Source organism: Magnolia sinica, chromosome 6, assembly GCF_029962835.1.
Source record: "Magnolia sinica isolate HGM2019 chromosome 6, MsV1, whole genome shotgun sequence".
Lineage (NCBI taxonomy): Eukaryota > Viridiplantae > Streptophyta > Magnoliopsida > Magnoliales > Magnoliaceae > Magnolia > Magnolia sinica.
This window is the reverse complement of record NC_080578.1, coordinates 22,761,870-22,773,237: the sequence shown is the minus strand read 5'-3', so window position 1 is coordinate 22,773,237 and position 11,368 is coordinate 22,761,870. Positions and strand designations below refer to the sequence as shown.

General features: G+C 35.9%; 1 pseudogene; it reads right to left on the bottom strand.

Moving 5' to 3' along the window:
• Positions 1 to 2,499: 2,499 nt before the first annotated feature.
• Positions 2,500 to 3,674, bottom strand: LOC131248534 (gibberellin 2-beta-dioxygenase 1-like; annotated as a pseudogene).
• Positions 3,675 to 11,368: the final 7,694 nt, after the last annotated feature.

Here is an 11,368-nt window from a genome sequence, read left to right as displayed (position 1 = left end):
ACCGACAAAGATGTACTTTTTGGTTCTATAGTTTAACTTATCTCTCTCAACTGACGGTACATGAGAGTAAGCCTCACAACCAAATATATGCAAATCTGAGTAGTCCAGCATATGACTACTCCATACTTCCTCTGGGATTTTACATTCAATTGTCGTAAATGGGTATCGGTTCACCAAGTAGTAGGTCGTGTTAATGGCCTCAGTTCATAAGTCCTTACCCAACACAGCATTACTTAATATGCATCGGACCCTCTCCAGGAGAGTCTGATTCATCTACTCAACCACATCGTTTTGTTCGGGCGTGTGGGGTATTGTGTTGTGCCTAATTATCCTTTTATCTTTGCAATAGTCATTAAATTCAGTGGAAGTAAATTCTTCACTATTGTCAGTCCTTAAAATATTTATTTTTTGCCTTGATTGTTTTTCCACCATTGCCTTTTATTGTTTGAATATGGTGAAAACTTCGAATTTACATTTCATGAAGTAAACTCAAACTTTCCTAGAGTAGTCGTCAATAAATGAAACAAACCATGACAACTCCCCAACGAAAACTTCTGGCAATGGCCCCCATACGTCAGAGTGCACATAATCAAGCACTCCCTTACATACATGTTTTACAGATTTAAAAGATAATTTAGATCGTTTACCTTATATACAATGCTCGCATATATCTAAATCAGAGTTCTTAAAAGCTGAAATTAAATAACGATAAGATAGTACCTTCATGCCCCACTCACTCATGTGGCCTAGACAGGCATGCCACAACAGATGTGGAGTCTGCAACAGCTACTGCAGCTCCACCTGCTAAGGTGTTTCCGTTAACCTGTAAAGGTTTCCGTGCCTTTGCGCTCTCATAACCACGAGTGCCCCTTTTAAAACTTTAAGGACACCATTAAGACCAGTGAACTTGCACCATATAGCCTTGAGTGCACCAAGATAAATCAGACTTTTCTTCATATCAGGAACATGCCTGACATCAGTCAAGGTATGCTTCATCCCATCAAACATCTTGATGCTCACTGTACCAATAGCTACAACATTACAGGTATTGTCATTGCCCATAAAGACCTGTCCACTATCGCATCCCTTGTAACTGGCAAACCAACTCCGATGAGGAGTCATGTGATATGATGCTCATGTGTTAAGGATCCACTCATCTCTAACATTGTTATGTAAGTGTCCGACCATAGACACTGACAAAACATCACCTCCACTTATTTTTTCATTAGATGTGACAACATTGGCCTCCCTGGAAGAAGCTCTTAGTTTTCTTTTTTCACTACGCCAAAATCGTGAATTTACGACGGACCAAATCCGTCGTAAAACCAAATAAACGACGGATTTCGTCCGTCACTTGGTCTGTCGCTGATTACTGGGTCGTTTCTTTTGTGACGGATAAAATTCGTCGTTGAATCTGCTCCGTCGGTTATTAGCGACGGTTAAGATCCGTTGGAAAAAATAAAAATCCGTCACTAAAATTCGAAAAACCCACTCGTCGTCATTAAAAATATTAGCGACGGAGCTCAAATCCGTCGTTGATTTTTATCTTGAGAAATTAGCGACGGATTTGGTCCGTCGCTAAAATATCTTTATTTTAAAAAAATATATTAGATTTTTCGTTTTTTTTTTTTTTTTTTAATTTTTAATATCTTACACCTGATAGTCATTCAAAAAATAATTCACAAGATTGTTTAATAAGAAACACATTCACAAGATTGGGCTGAATATGAAACTAGACTAAATATCAATGTGTTTGGATGCTCAAAAGGCTGAATAAGTAACTGATCTAAATATATAGTAAATAGCCAAAATTAGGTCCGCTACTGATGAAATAAGATAATGTAAAGAATATCATTTTCCCTGAAAACTTAACAAATGATCATCATAATTATGTTCCATCAATTAAAATACAAATCCAAGAGATGCAAGACCTTAAAAATGGTCTGATGTATTTGTTGCCTATCAACCACCCTTTACAGCAAGTCCCTCTCTTGTCACCTGTTGCAGTAACAAAAAATCACACGAAAAAAAAAAAAACATTTTCTTCCAAACTTTGATTGTAGAAGAAAGATTTGAAAATAAAATGAGACAGAGTTTATTCACAATGTGATGGTACGTAAAGCCTCATACACATCATTTATTAGTAGTCATGTTTTGTCTGTACCTGCCGTTTATATATTTTATCGTCCATAGTTCCATGTGCCATCAAACGATATGCATAAACGGGCTTTGTTTGCCTATACCTGCAAGAAAGCAATACATTTTAGAAACAAAGAACAACAACAAGAAAACTGCGCTCCAAAAGATTAAGCATTAATTTTTTTAGAAAATAAATATCTCGATTATGTCATACCTCCAAACCTGAGCCTGAAGATCATAAGTAGGGTTCCACGAACCGTCAACAAGGATTACATGGTTAGCAACGTGAAGGTTGATGCCTCATCCCATGATTCAAACAACTCCAAGCAACCTAGCCTCCTTCCAGAGATGGCAACTGTACTTCACCACTACTCTTGCAATACTGCTGCTCTCCCATTCTCAATTGGGTCCACCATATTAAGCCCATTCTTCAAAACAGAGACACTTGGGAGTTGAATAGAAAGAAGAAAAAGAAGCATCATTATGCAGATTTATACCTGCAAGGAATCACCAACGATGACAAAGGAGTTGTGGTCAGGTGGGACTGAAACCCAGCTCCCATCACTGAGAGAGATTTGAAGGCCTGATGTATTGTTTGATCTCAGAACTGATATTATCTGAGGGTCAGTGTGTTCTCCAAAACCAGTTAAGCTTGGTTCAACCTTCAGCCCTTCAGTTAAAGATTCAAGTAACTCCACAAGCTAATTTCTTCACAGCTGATATGTAATCACTTACAGCAGAGCTGAAAAATAACCCACCAAAAAAAAAGGTCATTTCATCAAAACATGAAGTATTATTGCATAAAAACAGAAGCTCCAAGTTGAAGAATCGTAGCTATAAATAGCTAATGCTATTTGAAAAATGCAATTGGGTTTGAGCTGCAAGAGAAAATGGTTGGATTTTCTTACCAAAAGATTTCTGGGTTTTCTCTAGAAATGGCCCAAGATCTCTGAGAAATGGAATTGGCATTGGTTTGAAAGAGGAGATACTCAATCCAGCCCACATCACCATTGGGTCCAATCCTATTGTTTCCATACCCAAACGGATTAGCAGGGCCAGCTTTTTCCTTCTCAGGTTGAGGTAAGGAGAACTTCACAACCTCAGCTCCCAACCTATCGATGAACTCTAATGGAATGCCATGGTTGAAGAATCCAAACTCTTCACAGGCTTTCACAAGAAGAGTTTTGGACTCGGGTTTTGACAGGTCTATGGTTGGAATGCCAGGGTTGGACATGGGCTTCTGGTTTCCTACAAAACTAATCTGATCTAATGCTGGTTGGGACAACAACTTTTTTTTTTTTTTTTTTTTTTTTCAAGAGCAGAGCTGAAGAAAACAGAGAGAAACAGAGGAATCTGGATATGTCGTTGGGACAACCTATCAATGCTTTCCTAGAGTAAAGCATCCATGTTCAATTCCAGCTCTAACGTATGTGTTGTTGAGTGCAAATATAAAATAAGCAACAATTTCTTTATATTCAAGTTGAACATGAAAAATTAGTGAACTATGGGAATCTAATCACATAAAAGCATCACGATGCTCCAATCACCAACAGAAGCATCAATTGAAATTACAAGCAAAACATAAACATCTTAGAAAACAAAATAGGCAGCTGGATCCTATGACCTTACAACGTACCATCTCGAAGTTGACGCCGAGAACCAGGAGACTTCATAGGTGCTCCATGTTGCTGCAAATGAACTGTAACTCAGACAGAGAGGTAAAATGTTGCACATAGCAATAGTGATGAATTCTCCAAATAAAACATAAAAACATGAAACTGTTGTGTCATGTTTTCATGTTTGGATTAATATTTTCTGTTATATCAATTTTTAAGACTTGGTTGGACATTTAGAAAGCATTAAGACACATAATTTTTTAATACTCGAATTATTTCTTAATATCACGAGGTCCAGCCAGCTCCAGCCCCTCCCTCCATGCCAATAAAGCATAGGAGAACAACTCCAATATATTGTATATTCCACCAAATAGTAGTTTCCTCCCCCTTTTTTCTGTGGATAGGTAAATTGGGATCACACTTGAGACCTAAATGTTGCCTCAAAGAGCACCATCCATGGAGAACCAACTCATAGTTACTACTTACTACATTCATCTAATTGTTAAGCGAATGAAATAATTTTTTGTTAAACAAGAAATACACAGCAGGCTTAAAGAGAAGACATGAAACAATACAAATGAAAATTTCCAGATCACAATGAAGAAATCATAAGTATGCATCTTTGACCTGAGGCATTCCATGAGCTATAAAACATGAGAGTATCGACAAGATATCCGTTTGCATTTTCCATGTAAAAACGTCCTGGCAAACCTTCAAAAGCAAAAGAAAAACCCGAGTGTAAGGACAAAAATGAATCAAAACAAACTAACAACAAATATGGTTTGCAAAATTTTTACAAGAATGGCATCACTTATCCACTCACATACATGGGTGCAAAATAAAGACATCAATGCAAAGCTTGTTCAAGGATGAAGACATCAATGCAAGCATGCAAGGTTACAAGGCAACTACTCAAATGAGCTGCCTTGCCACCATATCTAATAATTTATCAACCTTATGAAAGACAATGGAACCTAGGACAAATCAACAAAGATAAGAAACAAAGAAGAGACTCAGGCTCATCTATAGTTTCACATCTTAGAAGTATAAGTAGACTTGCAGCTGAATGGACCCTTGTTCCTGTATACAATCCAGTTAGCTCAATGAATCCCTCAATATCGCTAGCTGGAAAAAATCGAAGTTACCTCCAACATAATAACTAACAATAGAAATAATTGGCACCACAGTTCAACATCATATTTGTTGTAATGCTTGGGATGGGCATCATTTTCTGGCACACAATCATATCAAATGAAGGACAAAATGTGAAAATCAATTTGCATGTATAAAAAGGGAGCGAATAAAGGAAACCAATTACCATTTCAACTTTGACTTCCTGTATACCAGCTGCCAACCTGAGTGACCTAAAGCAAAATAAGGAAGACCATCATTATCATCATTTAAGCCTTATCCCAACTAATTGGGGTCAGCCACATGAATCCTTTTCCACCATCATTATCATAACTTGCTTTTGAGTGCTTGTCACTTACCACAGCAACCTACATATCAGAAATCATGGACCTCAATTGCTCGGCAACAAAGTCCTCTGAAACATGAACTCCCTGGTTATAACAAAATAACTCCATTAGAAAAAACTTAGTTCAAGATGAGGCATGAGCAAAAATTGAATAGCACTTAGGAAATTGAATAAAGATAAAGAACAACTGATAACATCTTATAAAAGAAAATGCTTTGAAGAACGATCGCATACTGATGCAGAAAATTTTGTAAATTATATCAACAAAATAACACATAAACCTTGACTTCAAAGAAAGAAGAAAACAATACATAGAAATGTAGAACCAGCTTCATGAATTGGAGGAACCGAAAGGCTAAAAGAAATAGAATTTGACATCATGTGGGGTGATGCCTAACCTTAACTTGGGTGAGCAGTTCGTCAGGTAGAGGACCACCTGAGTAGTAAATGAAATCAAGAAACACATCAACAGCTCCAGGCTCCAGTCCTGTAAGTAGAATCTTTTGAATGAGCTCATATGTTGCCTTGGAAGTGTCATATAACACTGGAAGCCACCCATCAAAACATTCATGATAGCCAAAAAGGAAAAGTTTTAGTAAATTTGAGCAACAAATTCATATCCAAACATGGCAGCACAACTTTTATATAAAAGCCAACATGCCTCATTATAAAGTATAAATCAATCATGACGCTCTACATGGTTAAAGACGATATAATAGTGCCGTGATATTCAATATTTCACATGGGATGGGAGCCCATAAAGCAGAGTTATGTACATTGCCTAAGCCAAGTCCTAATTATTGGTTGAAAAAGGGAAGTCTTATTCACTGGTTTTGTGGAAAGATTAAAAAAAAACAAATGCACCTAAATAGCTCATTTATATCTATCCACCTTGCAACAAAGAGAGCATGTACTCCTTTCAACATTATCGAAATCATTCTTGGAGTTGGCTCACAAAGGCAGAATTTTGTGTATCACAGTTTGGCAGTATCACAGTTGCTGTCTTGGGAATTGGGAGCAGTAATCTTTAACTAGTAACAGAATTTTGTGTTGATTAATCTAAATATGAATACTAGTCCAAAGAAAGCTGACACTACACATGGATATCTAACAGGAAATCAAAATGCCTGAATTTTCTTGGTTATTGGACTGAAACTTCTGAAGCTCATACTTTGCATCCAACCATAGGATTGTGATAAATCACAGATGTAAAATTTCCTGAAAGATGTTTGGCAAACAAGAATGCACAATCTGGCCCACAAAGCTTATCAATGCAACTCTTTTGAACATTCCTTATACTTTGTTCCCCGCAAAGTGTAGTTCAGCTTTGTGTGTTCTCCAGCATATCAGTTACAAAAGGATAAGCTGAGAGTAGCATATCAGTTACTTAGAGAAGAGAACATTGCCCACTTCTAAAGTGTAACTGTTAGATCATTGAAAAGTGGGTGTGATTCTCATGTTTTTCTCCACCCACGTAATTGACAACAAAAATGCAAGCCATTTGATCAATGACCACTGATCAAATGGCTGGATTCATCCAATCAAAGTACTTCCCAAGAGTTATTATCAATCAAACGTGGGGCCTAAATGATTGATGATCAAGGTTAATGATTCAAACTTTTTTTTTCTATCTTCAAACCCTGCAAAAAAATAAATAAAAAGGAGGTTCTTAAATGAATCAACACACAGCCATGTTGTAATTTTTTATTTTTATTTTTTTTAAAATGATATCTACTACCCTTAAAAATGCCCTTATTTCAACATGTTACCAAGCATGCTTATTTTAAATAAGAGCTGTTTTCAGATTTGAAGAAGTAATTTTACCAAATGAGCTTATTTAAAACAACTGTTAGAACAAAAAGAGGTTATTAGAGTAGCTCTTATTTTATAAGTTCTTATTCCATTAGAGTAGAGATGCCAAATGAGATAATGCAATGTTTAAACCATTGGAAAAAAAATCTGATTATATTATACAGTAGACACAATTAACTGCTTTCTCTAAGTATACATACGTTTCCTCCATCTTTCACATCTCTACTGTGTATAAGGAGGACATGTTGCACTGCTAGATCCATCTTCAATCCAAATCCACCTGTCCAAGTTTCACCGCTAACTGCAGCTAGATCCAGGGCATGCTGCAATGATCCAAATTGCCTATATGGACCATGCGGAGTGGGTGGTACCCAAAATCTTCCAAAACCAAAGACAACACCTGTCGGGGAACAGTTGAAATAGTAATTCCCACCACCAAAATCGTCCAAAGTACATGCAGGTTCCACCTTGATATTTATATGCCATCCAATCTACTTATATGATTTGCCACACTAGGATGAATGGATTCCCCGAAAATCAGGATATTCCAAGACTCAACTTGGCCATATATAGTAAATTTAGCATGATTTGACACTATTCCTTGTGGCGTGGCCTTGATTTTTAGGATCCATCGTGAAAATTAGAAAGAGAACAGCAACAGAATGTTAAAAAAATTAAAAAAAAAAAAAAAAATCTGTAAAATCAGAAAATCCCAATTTGTAAAATCAGAAAATCCCCAATTTGCAAAATCAGAAAATCCCCAATTTTAAAAGTCCGAAAATCCCCAAAATCCTAAAATCCCTAAATCCCCAATTTGGGGTCCATCAAATCTGTAAACTCTAAAATCTCCAGATCCTGAAATAAGGGTCCACATTCAAATCGGGAATCTACAAACTACTGACTCCCAAATTCCTAAATCGGCATTAATATTGAGAGAGATTGAGAGAGAGAGAAAGAAATACTTTCACCTGTGTGAATCTGATTTAACCCGAGCTTCAACTCCACCTTTTCCATCAGGCGAGCCACCAGATTTTCACCATGAAGAGAGAGAGGAGAGAGAGAGAGACCGACAGGAAGAGAGAGGAGGGAGAGAGATCGACAGGAAGAGAGAGAGGAAGGAGAGATTTGTGGGAAGGGAGAGAGGAGAGCGTATGAGAGAGGGGTTGAAACAGTACTGTGGGCCTCAAAAGCTCAAACGAGAGAGGGGGCCGGCGCCCTAATCCGCTCGTGAGGGACGCGGATTAGATACTGACAGGTTGAGTAGCGAGACTCGCTACTGAAGTGGCGTCACTAAGTTCCGTGGACCCCACTATGATGTATGTGTTGTATCCACAACGTCCATTCATTTGGATATATTATTTTAAGGCATGACCCAGAGAACGAGGCAGATCCATAGCTTTACTGGACCCCACCAAAGAAAATAGTGGGGAGGTTGATGCCCACCGTTGAAACCTTTCTAAGGCCCACCATGATGTTTTTTCAAAATCTAACTTGTTCAAAAGTTAACAAAGACATTAAAGAAGGGAAAACACAAATATCAGCTTGATATAAAACCTTTTTGGACTTTAGAAGGTTTTAATGGTGGTGTCACTCTCCCCACTGTCTTCTCTGGTGGGGTCCACTGGAGCTTTGGATGTGACTTATTCTTTGGATCTTATCCTAAAATGATCTCTCCAGATGGATGGACGGTGTGGATACAAAACATATATCATGATGGGGCCCACAGAACTTGGTGACGTCACTTCAGTAGCAGCCTCTCTACTCAACTTAGACAGTAGCCCATCCGCGCTCGTGAGAGAGGGGGCTGGGTGACGTCAGCAAGTTATGTGGGTCATATCATGAGGTATGTGTTATATCCAAACCGTCAATCCATATGGTGAGCTCGTCATAAGGCTTGAGACAAAAAATAAGACAAATCTAACTATCAAGTGGACCACACTGAAAAAAGCAGTGGGGGATTGAACGTCTACCACTGAAACCCTTTTGGGGGCCATAAAAGTTTTGGATCATTCTGGTCTTTGTTTTTTATCCCTTCATCAGGGCCTGTATGATCTAATCAACAGATTGGATGTCAAATAAACAATATTGTGGGCCTTAAGAGGATTTTAATGGTGGATATCCAATCAATATTGTTTTCTATGATGTGGTCCACCTTAGGTTTATATCCCTATCATTTTCTTGATCAAGCCCTAAAATGATCGGTAAAAATGGATGAACATAATGGATGAAATGCATACATCATGGTGGGGCCCACATAGCACTGAATACAACGAGCAGGTGGTAGGGAAGTAGCCAATCCGTTCCCATCAATGCTGGTATTTGTGGTGCAGTCCATTTAATCTTTGGATATGATTCATTTTTTGAATAATTCTCTAAAATGATCTTGAAAAATGGATGAACAGTGTGGGTTGATCCCAAATTTTTAATAAATCCAAAACTCAAGTGGACCATGCCACTCGAAACAATATGAAATAATGATTTCCACCATTGATACCTTCCTTGGGCCCATAGTCACATTTATTTGCCATCCAACATATTCATAATATCAAATATATGTGAATGAAGAGAAAACACAAACATCACTGATCCAAAACTTCTATGGCCTCCAAGAATTTTTCAATGGTAGAGGTTCAATCACACTTTTTCATGTGGTGTGGTCCACTTGAGCTTTGGATATGCTTCATTTTTGTTCTTTAGACCTCAAATTATCTGTTAACATGGATAAATAGAGTGGATAAAATAAATAAATAATGGTGGACCCCACAGAGTTTACTCTGGTAAGGATAATGACTAACTCACCTAAATGTATAGGGGTTTTCTTAAAACATTCTTAATCAGATATTGGAGTTGCCTTAATGTGATTCATATATCCAACCTACTCATTATGTGTGTCTCACTTGGATGATGGGTCAGACCAAGTTTTAACCGCATCCAAAACTCATGTGGGCCCCACCAAGTGCTTTTATATCTTTAGGATGTCTTCACATAGTTTTAGATGGTATGGCCCACCTGAGTTTCATTTATGGATGATTTTTGAGATATCTCATAACCTAAAGGGGGTACATTAAATGCACGGTGTTGATGTTCGACATACATCATGATGGGGCCCACAAAACTTATTAACATCAATTCGTAGGTTCTCGCAAGGTCAACAAGTTGGGTCACAATTTTGACAATAATATTTAGCCCATTTTATATGTGTAATCCATTCACTCTATTTTATTGACCAATACCTCAATTTGACTAGTTACTCGCCCCAATTAGGCTAGCTATATGTGAGAAAGGTATTAGGTATACAAGATTGATTAACAATTTCAGTGAAATTTGATTTAAACATATGAAGCTATTTACTCTTCAATTTGGACTAATTCCATCGTCCAAAAACGGTTAAAGGTTCAATTAGTGGATGTGCCTAATAATTTATTAAAAAATATATTTTTTTCACAGATAAATTTCAATTTCCATTAAAAAATAACATTTTTTTTCAAAACGTATATTTTTTTACTCTAAATTTTTCTTTGAAAACTTTTAACAAAATATCATTTTTATTATAAAATATTTCAAAAAATAAATTAAAATACAAATTCTGAATTTTTATTTTCAAAATATCTTAATTTTTCACAATTTCTTATTTTTTTCCCAAAAATTCCAAAATGCCGATTTTTTCCCTTCAAGAGCATCATGTTGGTTTCAACTTTTCAATTTTTATTTTAAAATTATATATATTTTTTCAAAATCTTAGTGTTCTTATAAATAACCTTTTCTTTTAATTTCGAATTTTGAACATTTTCAATTATTTTTCAAAATCACAAAATTTTTCAACTTATTTATTTTTCGTTTCAAAATGTTTATTTTTTGATAAAGTATCGATTTTTTAATATTGTTTTATCTTAATATTTTCAATTCTTTTTCACTTCTCCATTTTTTTAAAAGCATTTTATTTGAACTCGTCAATTTTTATTGAACTTCACTTTTTTTTTTCCTACAAATTTCAAACTCTCATTTTCTTTTTAAAAATATTTTCATTTTTCAACATTGTGAAAATTTTCACATTTTTAAAAATATTTTTAATTTTCTTTTTCAAGATATTATTTTTTCTCAAAATCAAATGCTTTTTTTTAAAAAAAATTTATCAACTTTATTAAATATTCTTTTTTGTTCCCACAAAATAGATTTTTATTAAATCACGATTTTTACTTTTTCAAAATCTAATTTTTTTCTCAAACATTGTTAAAATTTTTAAGCTTCTCAGTATTCTTTTTCATGTGATATTACAAATCATTTAAATATCAGTTTTAAATTAAAAAATAAAAATAAAAATTCC